This window comes from Conger conger, chromosome 10, assembly GCF_963514075.1.
Source record: "Conger conger chromosome 10, fConCon1.1, whole genome shotgun sequence".
Classification (NCBI taxonomy): Eukaryota; Metazoa; Chordata; class Actinopteri; order Anguilliformes; family Congridae; genus Conger; species Conger conger.
In genome coordinates this window covers 9721583-9738138 of record NC_083769.1, presented here as the reverse complement: position 1 = coordinate 9738138, position 16556 = coordinate 9721583, and the positions used below count along the sequence as shown (strand labels likewise).

Below are 16556 nucleotides of genomic sequence, written 5' to 3'. Positions count from 1 at the left end.
AAATAGGGTTAACTGCAGAGGACAAATTACCCCTCAGGGTTCAATAAAGTATATATTATTGAAAGTGCTTCTGAAGAAGAAAATAGCACTTTGCCTAAATCCAGAGTCAAAGAACAAATGTTGCCTTCAACCAAACCACTGCCCTAACAATGATTGTGGGGTTTGTGAGTTATAATTCCAACCTGTGGATCGCAGTAGTCCTCCAGGCACCTGTCCAGGGTTAAAATACTGCAGAAGAAGATGGCCGTTCAGTCTCACCTACAATATCATGACGGGGCTTAGCGACGGCGGGACAATGAATCAATAAAACGATCACGGCGCATTCGATGACTGGTTTGATCTCCTTAAGCCAGGAACCTATCGTGGCAGGGACTCTGAAGAGCGCCGACAGCCATAGGCTCACCACAGCGTGAGGTACACCCTCGACAGCCCAACGATGGGCCTGCTCACTGTTACGCTTAAAGCCACCTGCCCCTGCCCCGCCGTTGACGGATGACCGGTGGGTTGTTGGGTCTGGGCCTCGCCTGTGCCCCGGTCGCTGCCCGCCCCCGGTGAAGGCTACGGAGGTGCGGAAAGCGAAGGAAGAGCAGGCGCGTTAGAGGGGGAAGCTAACGGAAGTAGCGTGCCGCGCTAATTGGCCTCTGAAAGGCGCCCTGCCGCTGGAGGTCGGGAGCGGGCTTTAATGGGGTCCGCGTGAGGCCCCCTCCGGTGCGTTAATGCTCTCCAGCCTAATGAGCGGGGCTTCGGTCCGAACGCCGCAACGCACCACTTCAGAAGGCCCGGGTCCCGGGGTTTTCGCAGGTTTTTCCGACGTGCGAGGATTTGCGCAGCAGAGAGGGCTGTTAATCAGTGGAAATTTTTTTATGAAATTGACCATGGTGTGAGGCTTTGGTGTGAGGAAATAGCCAGGAGAACTCACGCTCGCACGACAGTTCCACATTACATTGCAGTTATTTCAACGCTTTTATCCAGAGCGACTTACAGTTCATTAGACGAAGCAGGGGGACAATCCCCCCTGGAGCAATGTGGGGTTAAGGGCCTTGCTCAAGGGCCCAACGGCTGTGCTACACCGGGGCTTGAACCACCAACCTTCCAGGTCCTGGTCAAAGACCTCAGGAGGCTACAGGCTGCTCCACGCAGTGTCCATGGACAAAGACCAGGCCAAAAATGAGAAATGAACGGTCGGAAAATTTCAAACGTAAGCGGTGAATAAGCCATGAGCCACATGGCGCGCTCCACCCCCGTCAGCTGGCGAGCTGCTTCCGCTACTTAAAAAATAAATAAGCCCGAATCCCACCGTGCTTGACCCTCTGGGTTCGGGGAGTACGGGAGAGGACAGGTGCGTGCCATCCATCCTCGGACGGTTTTTTCCCTCCGACGCCGGCTCACAGGTCCTCTTCCCAGGTCACTCTCCGTTAATTGCGGAGGAGTCGTTTTTTTGGGCGGAGGGGGGGGCACCCAGAAGGCAGTGTTCCCACCCCACTGAGGAGGTCACAGCATGGAGGTGCTTCATCTTGTCTAATGAGGGCAGATGACAGTGAGGAGTTCGGGGGGGGTTGATGGGGAGCGGGAGGGGGGGGGGGGGGGGGGGGGGTGTCAGCTCTCTGGTCTGTCCTGTGGGGGGGAGGGCAGGGGGAGCTGGCCTGGGCATTCGGAGGAGAAATCAGCGCGAGGGCCAGCGGAACGGGGGGAAACAGGAAATCCCTGGGCGAGCCGCTTTCAAAGCAATTATCCGGAGTCTGCGGCAGACCGGGAGGAGGAGAGGAGAGGAGGAGGAGAGGAGTATTCGAGGATGGGGGTGGGAGAGGGGGGGGAGTCCAGGCCCCCAGCAGCCCAGGCCCAAAGCCTCTAAATCTGCGGTGCCGTGGGGAGAGGGACTGCTTCTCGCTCGCCCTTACTTCATTTCCCATTGAAGAAGATTGATTTTGTTCTGAAAAATACAAGCAGGCCGGAATTCCTTTTATACACGAGTTTCCCTCCTCATGGCTGGTGGATCTCCCGAGAAGACTGTGCTCATCGTACGCATTACGACAATTTAATGCCACATTCATTTCACCTCGGGAGGACGGGCGATGTCGGAGAATAAAACGGCACGAATAAATCGCCCAAATGTGCCATTTTCCCGACTACTAAGTAATTTCAATTTTCCCAACAACATACAGTACAACACAGCCCTGATGGCAGAGGGAACAGTGCACTTAAAGAATGATTTATTTGGCCTCTTTTCATTTTCAGCCCGGCAGAATCTGCTTCTTGCTACTTGAAAGTAAAGCACAACACAAATTAGTTTTAACACATCTGCATTTGACCCAAAAGCTTGGATACAGAAAATCATCGTGCTGCATAATATTTACATATGATTAGCTGAGCGGCGTGCCAACGCAGGGCCCATCCCGAAATGTGTGAACTCTGTGTGAGAGTCGAGCTTCGAAAGCGTTTCCGGACAGCCACCCATCTCAACCGCTCCAGGCGTGCAGTCAACAAATTCATAGGCGGATAACAACCCCGACACAGGAAGTAAACACGTGTGCCAGGAAGGGCAACGGCCAGGAGTGGACAGTGATGAAAATTGGAAAATCTGTAGTGCATCCGGAAAGAAATTTTTATTATTATTTGTGTCAAACTGAGTGTAGACACCTTATTTTGTATCGATCTCGCGGCCTGAATATCCGCAAACCACGGCCGACGTCCAACCTTGTGACGTCGTGACCTCTTTATTAGCGCGATTAGGCCGAGTTTTCCCCGCGGAACGTTCTAGCAGGGGAGTCAGCGGCGGTGGCAGACGGACAGGGCTCAAGCGCTGGAATAATCCGCCTGACCTCTGACCCCCGTCCGTCAGAGGGGCCCGCAAATAACGGCGGGGCCCCGCCGTAAACCCCGCGCCGCGCGCCGCGATGCGTCCATATAACAACATAACAGGTCACCTGTCAGGCCCGGAGAGATACGGCCGGCCGCCGCCCCTCTCCAGACTCACATTAATCACGGCCGGAATCACGCCAGGCTATCGCCCACAGGGCCGTGATGCCACTCATTACAAAAATACTAAATATATAAAGAGCTGACCGCCCCATACAGGCGGACGAAGGACGGAGGGGAGAGAGGGAGAGAGAGAGAGAGGGGAGAGAGGGAGGGGGAGGGGGGGAGAGAGGGAGGGAGGGAGAGGGGGGAGAGAGAGAGAGGGAGGGAGGGAGAGGGGGGAGAGAGGGAGGGAGAGAGAGAGGGGAGAGAGAGAGGGACAGGGGAAGAGAGGGAGAGAGCGGGAGAGAGAGAGGGGCAGAGAGAGAGGGAGAGCGAGGGGGATGAGAGAGGGACAGGGGAAGAGAGGGCGAGAGCGGGAGAGAGAGAGGGAGAGAGAGGGGGATGAGAGAGAGAGAGAGGGGAGAGAGAGAGAGAGAGGGGGGAGAGAGAGAGAGGGGGAGAGAGAGAGGGAGAGAGGGGGATGAGAGAGGGACAGGGGAAGAGAGAGGGAGAGAGCGGGAGAGAGAGAGGTAGAGAGAGGGGGATGAGAGAGAGGGAGAGAGGGAGAGAGGGAGAAAATGAGAGGCGATGAGGGGAGGGGCCCTGTTGTCCGGACGGGGCCGGTGGTGATGCTTCGGCTAAACGCGGCGTATCATTCACGTCCCCAAAACCGAATTAGCGCCTCTCTCCCCACCTCTACCAGCCCAAGCTTTTATTAGCCAACGGCTGTGATGGAGCTCTCCCACTCGCTCACCAGAGAGAAATTAAAGAGCCTTTTTCGGTGTGGAGGGCATGTCACGCCACCAGTGGCGGTTCAGCCGTATCGCCCACGACTCCCGAGCACGCAAAATAAAACATTATAATAAATAAATACAAATTCAATCTGGAGGAAGCAGAGCCAGCGAAGGGAGTTATTTTTCACAATTTTACATAACCGGCACATTGTTTTCACTGTGATTAACCTAATTATAGCAACCCAACCCACCCTGCCTCCCCCCATATGCATTAGCAAAATTATAATCAGGCCACTTGAAGTAAGAGTGTAACTTAGATTACTTACAGACATTCCACCAAACAATTGTGCAATCAATAGCAATTTGTGAGTAGAATGCATGCATGCCTGCCAACCCCCAGTTTGTGAGTGTGAAGCACCCCCCCCTCAGCCACACACACACACACACACACACACACACAGGTCGGCAGGCTTTCACATGCATATGGTTGTGCCTTAGTAAAACTACTACGATGTCAAATGGAAAATAATGACACGGGCCTAAACGGCTTATGAGGAAATATGACTTCCAATCAGTGGTGTTGATCCCCCCCTCCCCTAAATCTGCACACGCGTACGTGCGGCCCACGCGTACACACCGGTGCAGACGTGGCGATGATGATGTCATATCTGCGGACGGGGCCGCTTGTGTTCGGGGAGGGTCTCCGTGGTGTAACACTGCAGTCATTAAGGTTACCCCAAACGCTTCAAAAAGAAACCATTTTGCCGCGTTTCTGCGCTTCGTGCTAATTACAGTGCGCCCTCTCTGCCCCCAGTAAAGTGTATACATTAACATGAATAAAAATGCCACAAAATGCCATTTGCTTGACATTGTATCCAATTAGGTTAATGAAAGGGTTGTTTCAAAAATGCATTTTGCCTAAATGAAAATGACCCGTTTGAGAATGACAAGTACTTGTATGTCAAACTAGTTGACACTGTGGTAGGAAACTGTAATAATATGAATAACAATTATAGAATCCAATTTATTTCCTCCAATACATCTGGAGCTAGATATAGTACATTAGATTTAAGCTCAGGTCTAATTTGAGTTGCAGTGCTTCATAACCATTAAATACCTTTTTTTACCCAAATATTCAATTACTGATATTGAATTAGTCCACTTCCCACTGTGTTTAGCTGGATTATAGTGGGTACATAAGTTCAAAAGTCAATTTTCATAAAGTACAAAGGGCATATAAACGAAGACAATCGATACCACTCCCTTTTCTGAATGGTTCGGCGGGCTGCAGTACATTCAGCCGACCAGCCTCTTTGTACCCGCACATGGGACTCGGGACTTAAAAAATGCGTCTATGCGCCATAAAAAACAAGTGGAACACCCCTCAAATAAAATAATAAATAAATAAATAAATAAATAAATAAATAAGCACAACAGCCTTAAGTGTGAGCGAGTGCACGCAGATGCCGGAACTGTCACGTTCAGCAGTAGTTTCTGGTCTTGCACTCATGATTAATGGGCATAGTATATTGTTCATTCTTGCCAGCGCACAAACAATCTAAATATGCAACAGTACCCCAGCCAGTGCTGCCATTCAAATACAAATTCCATAATGCACTAGAGACCCATTTCAGTGGTAGGGGAATACTCGAATGATGAGCTGACGGGCGGGTATTTGTAATGTTACCAAGGAAAATTCAAGTTTGCTCGCTTTCACTAAGACAGTCGCAAAACATTTATTTTGTACGCCTAAGATATAAATCGCGAAAACAAATTTCCATCAAACCGTATCCGTGATCATATGTCTACATACTGTACATACAGGTTAATTTTTTAATTGTAAAAATATCAGTATGACGCAGAGCGGGGATCTCTACTCATATTTCTCGGCGGAAGCTCATTTACAGTGTTATTTTACCTGTCCTGGGTTCTAACTGTTTTTCTGTTTAGAATAAGCCTTTTAACGCGTTGGGGTTCTAACATCAGAGAAGGCACTCCCTGTTCAGCTTTATGGAGTTAACCGTTAGCGAGCAACCTATTAATTCATGCAGCTGTCGTATACAGTAGACTACACATTCGACATTCGCACGGTTTGTACAGCAGCACAGCTGTGTTGTCCATTGCGCATTAAACTCAATTCCGAGTCTCTTGACTTTAGCCTATGCATTTGGCAACCTACTATCTTCTGGTACTCAACCCTAAAATGGTTCAAACGTTTGTGAATAGCGAATAACATCTGCTATAAACTCATGATACCGAAGTTATTAGAAGTGGCAACAAAAATGTTTCCCAAATAATCATGTGTCTCAGCGGTGGAAATGGTTCTATAATGGATGGTCAGATTAATTCAAATAAATATAAGTACCGAACAAGTGTCCTTTTTTATTTTTTAACTCTATTTTATGTAGACTGTTTTATGTTCAGTCTGCTGTCCTTGCTATTATGTATGCATTTAAGTAGATTTTAACATTTTGTTAAAGTGGAAAGGCAAATCAAATTCCAAATACATAGATTCGATTTACAATGTATAAATGCGGTTAAGTCGATAAAACACGATTCACAATTTAAGGAATACAGTCTGGAAAACGTACCTGTTGGTGCGGTGTCTGCAGCTTAATCCAACGAAAATACCCTTTTCATTAGCGCTCCATTGTCGAAAATAAAGGGACAAGAAGTATCCTTTCCCTTACATGAAAAGGCTCCCGCGACACACATCACCTGGAAACTCAAACTGTAATTTTAAGTTAAACCCAAACGTTCAACATTCGAATCCCGAAAAGTCTGCAATAAATGATGTGGCTTTTTCTTCCGCACGACCAAACTCCCACTTCGGACGCGCAGGTGAGAAGTGAGGACGCGGCCCTCGCAAAGTTCCTCCCCGCTGCAGTTCTGTCTTCGCACTTCGTCGTCGTAAAAAGGTTTTAAACTTGTTATCAGCGAGCGATTACCATGTCGTGTAACAAATTATACCCAATGTGAGAATAAAAATCTCAATCCTCTCTGTATTCCTCGTCTCTGTTTTTGAAAACCACTTTCGTCCTTTGAGACTGATTTTGGAGATGCCGTGGAAGGGCTGCTGTATGGTCCGACGCGCTGTGGTTGGAACGAAAGGCAGGTTCTGAACCACAAAGATGTTCAATATCTTGCATCTGTTCAGTTCTCCGGGGACGTTCAGAGGGCTCCACGACTCCACAGTGATTTAGTGCCACCTGCCGGCCAACGTGTCGAATGATTTTAAATAATTTACACGTGTGAGTGTCAGATGAATTCTGCACAGTACTTAACAAGTAGACACGTGTAATGTAAGCAAGTGGCAATACATCAACATCTTAAAAACTGGAGCCTGTTGACAATTGGATGTTTCACTGTGATATAACACTGAAGAATACGTACATTTAATGCATTCAAGCGCGTTTACATTATTCTTTAGGAGATCTATCTCCCTTTGTGTATGCTGGCAGACTTTAAAACGGACATTACTTTGATGGCGCGGGAAACGCTAAAAACGCACGTTTAGTGAATTCTTGAAAATGTGTCTTTAGTTACAAATTGAGTAATCAGCCCTTCAAAGTAGACAGTAGCAACGTAGTTACAAAAAACATTTCCAGGAACACGGTTACCTATTTATATTAATATTTGTATATACCTGTAGATTGTGTCCACTTTAACACAAAACAACAACCGTTAATGTAAAAATGTTACTTTCAAGCTGTCTTTATATGCAGTATACCGTTCGATACTATCGTAAAGTGCGCGCGCACGGGCCCATCGGGAGACTGGAACGGAAACGCGTAAGCAACCATTAAGAGACACTTTTTCACTGTGAATTTAATGAGATTGTTATATTGGAGCCCGCTACTCTCCGTGATGTTATGGCGTAGAAGAAAACTCGGCGGGATGTCAGTTTACAATCCTAAATGACTAGGAATCCAGAAAAACACAGCATAAACAGCCTTCCTGTAAGCGTGGGCCTTTATTTATATTTATTTATTTTTTTGTATTTTCAATTAAATAAAAGCACTCTGTGAGTGGGAAACTGTATACCCCAAACTCATAAATCACGAGGAAAAGCCTCCAGGAAATTCTCTGTGAGTGCTTCTGAGCAGCATACATTTTCCTCTATGGAAATTGAAAAAGCCGGATAAATCCAATTAGAGTTCCCGGGAATGTTACAAAGTTGTTTTCAAAGGCCTAATTAATTTTGCGCGCCCAGGACCAGGTTAGGACCTGGCGGTTTATGGGGTGAGATGTTAACGAGGTGGCCAAAGGGGTGAGGGCGGGGGGGGAGAGTAAACGAGGCAACCTATCTATTTGTCGGCCACCACTGAGAGCTGGAATTTGCGCTAGCCAGCTTCGATGCATTTGCTGAAAGCGAGGGATATTTGATACGCTCGGCGGTTCGTAATGCTGCCCATCAGCCCCTCTGGTGGATGCTGTGCTCTCCTCACTTTTAAGGAGTTAAAGCCCTGGCAGCTTGAACAGGACTTTGTTATAAGCTCACCTTTTCTAAAGGGTAGGCCTACCCTAATGCATTGACGTCTCAGTTTTTTTGCCATTTCCCATCCATGAGCAAGGACTGTAGCCACTGAACCTTGAAAAGTAAAAAAATATGTACTTCTTATTATTTTTGGAAGGACGTGAATGGGAACAAATGAGTTTTCAATATTGACTACAACATACTGTGTATTGTAGTTAATAATTTGGAATTAGGAATGGCATTGCTGGGGAGCTCATTGGTCGCTTGTGTCAAAGACAGTCATCCGTCAATTAGCCGACCAATCATGAAACTGATTGTCTAACCCACCAGTCACAACTGCAAGATGGACTCTCCCATGAATAATTTATTCAATATGGACTAGTCCACCGGCCTAGTACCAGGCTGCCTCTGGCCTAGTGGCTAAGGTACACAACTGGGACCCAGAAAGTTGGTGGTTCAAGCCCCGGTGTAGCCACGATAGGATCTGCACAGCTGTTGAGGCCCTTGAGCTAGGCCCTTAACCCCACATTGGCCCAGGGGGGATTGTCCCCTGCTTAGACTAATCAACGATAAGTCGTTTTGGATAAAAACGTCAGCTAAATAACAAATGAGTATCATTCATGCCCATTTAGTCAGTGAACTACTATGTGACCGCAGTTCTTAAATGTGGCACTGCAACCGGTTCCCTCAGATGTTGAAGGTTAATGTCTCTACAATGTGGCCACTGATTCACAGCCACTACTGTAGCCTGGCTATCACTCACAACTCTATTTACTGTGACCTGACCATAAGTCAGAGCGCTGCATTCCTGGAGGGCCACTGCTGGTTTCAGCATAAAGTGAGTCAGCGATAGGCTAAAGAGTTTGCACACCTTGTTTGCAGGGCCTAAACTGGCTGCAGAAAACCCTGCGGGCGACGCAGCCCAAGCCTGGGGTTTGAGGTCAGCGCCGTGTAAACTCTGCTCGGACCGGGCGGATCCTGTTCTCCGCTCCCAGAGTGGCTCTTTCTTTCATAAGGGCTTCTCCTCGTCTCACCCTTTGTAGCATTACATTACATTACATTACATTATTGGCATTTGGCAGATGCACTTATCCAGAGCGACATACAGCTGATTAGACTAAGCAGGAGACAATCCTCCCCTGGAGCAATGCAGGGTTAAGGGCCTTGCTCAAGTATGGATCTTATTGTGGCTACACTGGGATTAAAACCATCAACCTTGCGTGTCCCAGTCATGTACCTTAACCACTACGCTACAGGCCTTCCTTCTCATCCAACATTCCCCCATTTGCCAGCATTATTCCTCCATTTCCCAACATTCCCCATTACCCAACATTCCTCCATTTCCCAGAATTCCTGGATTTCCCAGCCTTCCCCCTTTTCCCAGCATTCCCCTTCATCCGAGCCTTCCGGTCTCCCAGTTATCGCCCACTCCACGGCCTTCCCGTCTCCCAGTTATCTCCCACTCCACGGCCTTCACGTTTCCCAGCCTTTTCTGTTGCCCCCAATTTTCCCGCGGCGCGACCTCTCCGTCCCCGGACCGCGGCGCGGAGTGTGCAGGTGTCCTGAGCTAATGAGCGAGGAGAGAACATGATTTATAACACGGGGCGCTGATCCGTGCCCACATTCCCATCACCGCCCGCACCCACCCTAATCTCCTGGGCTGGCTGACTGTGCCAAAGAAGCACCCTGCTGGGCGGCGCGATGTGAAATTCCCCGCTGCCTTTGGACAGCACTCGCTTCCAACAGCTACAAGATTTTATAAGTGCCACTCAGTGACCTACAAACGGGGACAGACGCACAAGTCATCTTTATTTGACAATAATACAGAGCGCCCGTTTAGGCGACTTTGCGCAATTAACAAGTCTGTCAGTTTTAACGAGGCTGACCCCATATAGCCGCTCGGTCTGGGCCATTTTACACGAGCACATACAGTGCATTAGCCCTGCCTTATCGTTTCCAATCATTTCAATCACTGCAGTTACAACAAGTCGTTTGGTGCAGTCGGAGTCTCTTTGAAATTTTATTTCATGCACTGTTCTTTGTCCTTCTTCACCTTCTACCATTATTATTATTTTTATTATTATTATTATTATGAGTTAGAGTTAGAACATTACAGTTCAGTGGGGATAGCTATCCACAGTAGAGTGAAAACTAGGTCGCATGGAATGGTGGGTATTGTCTAGTTTTTTGGGTTCAGATGCATTTGTGAATCGTGTTGCTGTTTTTTTCAGACATGGGATTCAAATGTTTTTTACACACCTTGATCGGACACAATCAGTGTTATTTGCTGATAGCATTCATATATAAATAAATAATAACACTTAAAGTCTTTAGTCCTCGCTGGGATGCACATCTTCAAGAGAAATCTGGCAGTATCTGCATCAATCAGCTGAGAGAGAGCAGATTGGGTAGCCATGAGGTTACTTATGGGATGGCGGACATACAATGCTACACATGGACATACAAACATTACTCTTATATGCCACACCTACATCCCACTTTACACATCTTACTTATATCAACATTAATGATACACTTAACAAGACAGGTCATTTACTATCCAAGGCAACAACTCTTATCTTAAGTCACAGACTCTTATCCCGCCCCCATAGACTTCACATACCCCGCTTCAGTATCATCTTGTATTGTAAATATTTATTTTTATTTTTATTTTTATTTTTTTATTTATATTTACATTCCACTTCATTTTATATCTATGTTTCTATTTGTAGTATTATTCTTTATGTTGTCTGCATGCACCCACTAACCACAGCAAATTCCTTGTATGTGAAAACTACTTGGCGATTAAAGTGATTCTGATTCTGATTCTGATTCTGAAGAAATGTTGCACTCTCAAACAACGCTTATGTCAGACTCACATCCATGCTCACAAAACTTCCGTTTGGTTTAGTTTGCTCTTTGCCTCGGTGGTTCCTGTAAAACAAACTGGGAGCAGCCATTTTGTGTCTTTTAAAACCCCGTCCCACCGGCTCTGTGGTGGGGAATGCAGGCAGGATAGCTTATAATGGAGGAAGTCAAGAATAGAAAATGGGCTCCACCCTTCGACGCAGGGCATGGGGGAGAGGCAACCGCGAGAGTGCTGATTTTGACGGTGCTTTTTCCGTTAGCGTTGCGCTAGCCGCCAAAAGGCGAGAGCTTTCAAGAAGTTCACCCATCGGACTTGGAAACACAGCGATTCCCATGCCAAATCCCCAAAGAGGGAAGAGGGGTTAAGGAAAAAAGTCTCTTTTAAACCTTGGGGTAGAGTTGGGAGAGACTGTGAACGACAGACCGAGCCTTAGCTTAGCTTACCTTGGCTGACCTCTCCAGCTCTTCACCGTGTTCACTTCTTCTCATCCGCAAGTATTTTTAAAAGATGCAGCGTTTCAGAAATATTGCCGTAACGTTTCAGTAAGGGACGGCATCGCTGCGCGGTACTCTGCCACGCACCTGGCTGCCTGTCCTCATTCCCATCCAGGTGCCCGGTGCCGGGCTAGCATCGTTAATCTACATCAGGATGCTGCCAGGACACTGTCTCTGGCTTAACACTGCTGTTAGCCTGGTCCCCCTTGCTCATATCATTAAAGTGGCCAATTTGGATAAGAATATCCGCTAAATGAATGGAATTCAATGAAAACTATTGGGGCCCACCCACGTATTTGAATGTGCAACGCTTCTAAAACGCTTCTCAAATGTTGTTGTAGCGCTAACACTCAGCAGCATGTGCGACATTTCTAAAATGTTAGCAGCGCTAACGCTGAACAGGGTGAGTTGTCACCCACCCTGGCTTTCTCATCCTCCTCTGAGAAGGTGTGGTGTCGTACTTTGGATACTTTTTGCATGATATCTGGGTAAGAGCCCCTGCCAAATGAACATATTGTAATGGGACCATCCACTTTTTTTCCAAAAACAATGCAGGGATGTTGTTACAATATTGTGGCCTTGTTTTGGACTCCAGTACATCGTAGCAGAGCAGTAGATGTTAGCCTGGTCAATATCACTGAGAATATCAATTCTCATTTAATCCCGATGGACAAACGTATATTCCCTCACAGTCTACGTCGCTGTGGAAAGGAGCATCTCCAAAATTTTGACCAGTTTAGACCAGCTCCATATTCAACATGGTTTGACCAGCTCAAGCTAGGTTTTGAAACAGCTGGTAGCTGTTTGACCATTTCAGACCAACTCTCAGGCAGAATGCAGGCAGAACGCGGGCAGAACGCGGGCAGAAAGCAGAGAGAACATAGGCAGAACGCAGGCACCCAGTCCGCCAGGGAAAGGCCCTGTTGCATGAGTAAAAGTGTCATCCCCTGTGCAGAATAATGGCCAATTATACCTTATACCCAGCACGACCCATTACATTCAGCCGACACACTTATCCAAAGAGACTAACACAGCTTACACAGTTTTTTTATACCCAATCCATTTATACAGCTGGACTTTTTATTGAATCGATTCAGGTTAAGCACCTTTGCTCAAGGGTAGGTTGTCAGTGCCTCACCTGGGGACGCAAAGCTCCAGCCAGTGAGTGAGAAACCCCGCTCCCTGACCCATAACGCCACCCAACCGTCCAATCCTTTCTCCTTTCCCCACGTCCTTTTCCTGCTCCTAGCTCCACCCGTCAGGAGATAAGGAAAGGACATGAGGACAGAGTAATCGAGGAAAGGTGTGTTGTGCGAATGGAAGGTCCGTGCTCTTTCACGGCAATTGCAGATCCGCAGGTCGACGTTAGTGGAGGAGGTAAGAGCGGTCGTCTGGCAGTCAGAGGGACGCCGGTTCGATCTCCCGCCCTGGGTGTGTCGAAGTGACCCTGAGCAAGACACCCAACCCTCAATTGCTCCTGACAAGCTGGTCAGTGCCTTGCATGGCAACCAACCCCCATTGGTGTGAGTGTGTGAACGGGTGAATGAGAGGCATCAATTGTGAAACGCAGTCCATTCACCAATTTACCATGCGTTCCGTGGTAAGAAGGTTGCTCAAGCATCCTTCAGGAGCCTCCTCGGTCCTCCTTCCTGGCTCCTCTAAGGAGCATTTAACAGGTTGGGATGTGCTTAAAGATGGAGGACCTCGATCAATTTCTTGGTCAGGGGAGCACCGAGGAGACGGTTAAATTAAGCGATTGGAAGGAGCCCCATGGGGCAAACACACAGGGGTCCCTCAGTGGGCCCGGCAGAGCTTTGTAAACCAGGAGCGGTGCACTAGAGAACAGTTTAGATGAGGCAGACGAGATAAGAAAGAGCTAGTGTTGACCCTTTGAGGAGCAGGTCTCTTTGGAATGTTTTCTCAAACTCCACTGCATTCAGTCACCAGTAGTGATTGCTGCCTCAGCATTAGAATGTTCAGTTACCAGTTATCTCACACCTTAAAGGGTTAAGAGAAAGGATGAAGAACAGCCCTGCCACTAATGGTCCAACAGGTAGTCATTTGCTGGGCTCAATGCACCAACCTGTTTAAAATACAGCTATGACCAGCTTTAAATTACCAGCTACCAGCTGTTTAAAAACATAGCTTGAGCTGGTCTGAACTGGTCAACCAGCTACCAGCTGTTTCAAAACCTAGCTTGAACTGTTTTTTTTTTAAGCAGGGTGCACCACCGTTTTGCTATGTTTTTCTTAGCAATTCTAATGCTGAATGCTAAATAACTTGTGCCCCAAAAAGGTACCCACAGTGGGCCCTCCCCACCCGACCCCCACCTCACCTCCACCTGCTTCCAGTACCTTCCCATCACGCCCCTCCCCGTCCTGCGCCCTGATCGATACGTCACGCTCCTGACCTAATTTACAGAGCCACTCTGTACTCATCCCCACCCCCGAGAGGGAACACAAGGGCCAAAGGTTCCCCCCGCTCGCAACGCCATATCGATTACTGTGGCGCTGCTAAAAATACCGGGCCGACCCGACCGCGCACACACACACACACACACACACACACACACTCGCAGACACAGAGGCACACACCTCGGAGGTCCACTCGAACCCGATTCTGTCGTGTACAAGGACACGATGAAGACAGTCTGATGTTAGCAAGAAAATGGGGAGTCGGAAAAAAAAAAAAGAGAAGGAAAGTGGAGCCATAATGGCCTCCGGGCGACAGCTGCGCATCAATAATTCAGAGCCGGCTGCAGCTAATGCTCTTCCCATTCAACAGGTCTATTGACTTTGATCCTCTTTTCCTCTCTCTTTCATTTCGGACCACAGAAAAGCTAAAAGAAATTTAAGGGGGAAGAGAGGGGGGAGGATCACAGTGCCAAATTTCATTTGGCCATAACCTCAGAGCCCGCCGGAAGCCTGGCAATAAGGAAACGCTTGAAAGCACGTACAGTCGGCATATTCTTCTGCTCGGCCGTCTGTATCATAACCCCTTCTCGCATTGGACCCGCGGCGCATACGGGCCGAGCCAGAATTAGATTTAATTGACTGACGAAAGGGCCCGTATCCATCAAGTTGTAGGAGTCCTCATCTTGGGGGGGAAAAAAAATGGCAAAAATTTCAATAAGTGGGTTTAGGGTGTCGGGGAAAGTGTCGGCCGGAAGGTTTCGTAGAATTACTCGAGGATCAAAAGTCGGATTCAATCACACATTACCCCCCCCCCCCCCTGCGCCCTTTCTATCAGCAAATCAAAAGTTGGGAAAAGATTGCACACCCCGCCCCCACCCCCAATCACCCTTCAAAAGCGCCACTGAAAATCCCATTAGACCGGTACAGACAGATACAAAAGACAAGCGGGGCTTTTAAAATGGCTGTCGCAGCTCTGAAGCGTAATCACTATAAATTACTTTTACCGGGGCTTGGCTCTCCGTGGCAGTGGAACAGGGAAGCCATTTCAGGGAGCGAGCCTGGCTCGGCACTTCTGAGGGGGCCGATATTGAGCCAATGACAGCTTGCTTGTCCCTTACCTCTGACACACGGGGCTCATTCCAATCGCTTATTTTTCTCCTCTTTTTTATCTTCCCTAGCTCCAGACCTGGAAATCGATCGAGGTCCGCCATCGTTAAGGACATTCCAACCTGTTCGCCATCTTGAAGGACATCCCAACCTGTTAATGCTCCTTCTAGGTGCTAGAAGTAGAAGTTAGAAACTTTTTCTGGAAAGCCTGACATATAAATGGTTGGCACAGTGGTTAGCACTGCTGTCTCGCAGCAGGATGTCCTGGGTTCGATACTCCCTGTTGGAGTTTGCAGGTTATCTCTGTGTTCGCACGGGTTTAATCCGGCTATTCTGGTTTCCTCCCACGCTGAAAAACATGCGTGTCAGGTTAGGTGTAGTCCTGCTGTTGCCCTTGACCAATACTTTTATGTACCAGAGTGAAGTCAGCATGACGAGAATAAGCAAGATGCAGTCCCTTAAATTGTTTTTGGTGTGCCCGACTGTCTTTTGTGTTTCATAGTAACGAAAAAACCCTATGGCACTGGTAAAATGCACAACAGTCTGTCTTAAGAGCTATATCGGTATATTTATATAATAGCTATATTTGCTTCAGTGCCATTTCAGGAAGACTGCCTAAAGTAGATGTCCATGGCCAAAAGTTAGCATGTTGAGAGTGTGGCTTAAAGCCGTGAGATAGGAGGTAGCAGCAATGCCAGTGCTGTTTATTTTAAGGCCGTAGTCAGTTATTTCACTCGCTCCTTCCAAAGTGAGTCCTTTAACTAATTCTGGGTGGAATCAAACTCTTGCCGGATTGCAAGCCGATGACAGCTCTCCCCTGAACGGCGATGAGAAATTCATTTCTCACTGTCAAGTGGGAAACCGGCGCCTATTGTGAGAGGAGATTTGAAAATCATTTTTCATTTGAGGATTTCATATTATATGTGGCACATTCTGAAGAATAATTTCTCGCTCTCTCCAAATGAGCTATAGGACCTAAATACCCTGGTTGCCTGTTACAATTAAATTCCCACTCATTTCCCCAATAGATTTCCTGATGTGATAGAATGACCAAAAGTCTCAGTTAGAGCTATTGCCACTATTCCTATACCCAGGTTCCTGATATATTTTTAGATCAGAGTGATGTTGAAAATTGGAATAAATTGAGCTAAAAGAGTGTGTGAGTGTGTGTGTGTGTGTGTAAGTGTGTGTGAGAGTGTGTGAGTGTGTGTGTGTGTGTGTGTGTGTGTGTGTGTGAGAGTGTGTGTGTGTGTGTGTGTGTGTGTGTGTGCACAGTCATGAGCATATACAGTGGAGTCCAAAAGTCTGTGACCACCAGGGAAAATGCTTCTATTTAGCATTCTTTTCTAAATTAATACAAACTTTTTAATTACGAATGATATTATCAGCACAACAATTTGAGTGAAAAGTTGAATCTTTTTGCTTTAAAGGCAACGTGCACTCAAGCTGGCATGGACTCCACAAATCTGTGCAAAACCTGATGATCCATGTTATCCCAGAATT

General features: G+C 47.4%; 1 protein-coding gene across 1 annotated transcript in view; it reads right to left on the bottom strand.

Annotated features, from left to right (window-relative positions):
* LOC133139064 (chemokine-like protein TAFA-2) overlaps positions 1-6802 on the bottom strand; it is a 117947-nt gene extending 111145 nt beyond the window's left edge. Inside the window, exon 1 of the mRNA XM_061258339.1 lies at positions 6284-6802. The gene's annotated coding sequence lies outside the window, so the exon portion shown is untranslated. The remainder of the gene's footprint in view (positions 1-6283) is intronic.
* Between the last annotated feature and the right edge of the window lie 9754 nt (positions 6803-16556).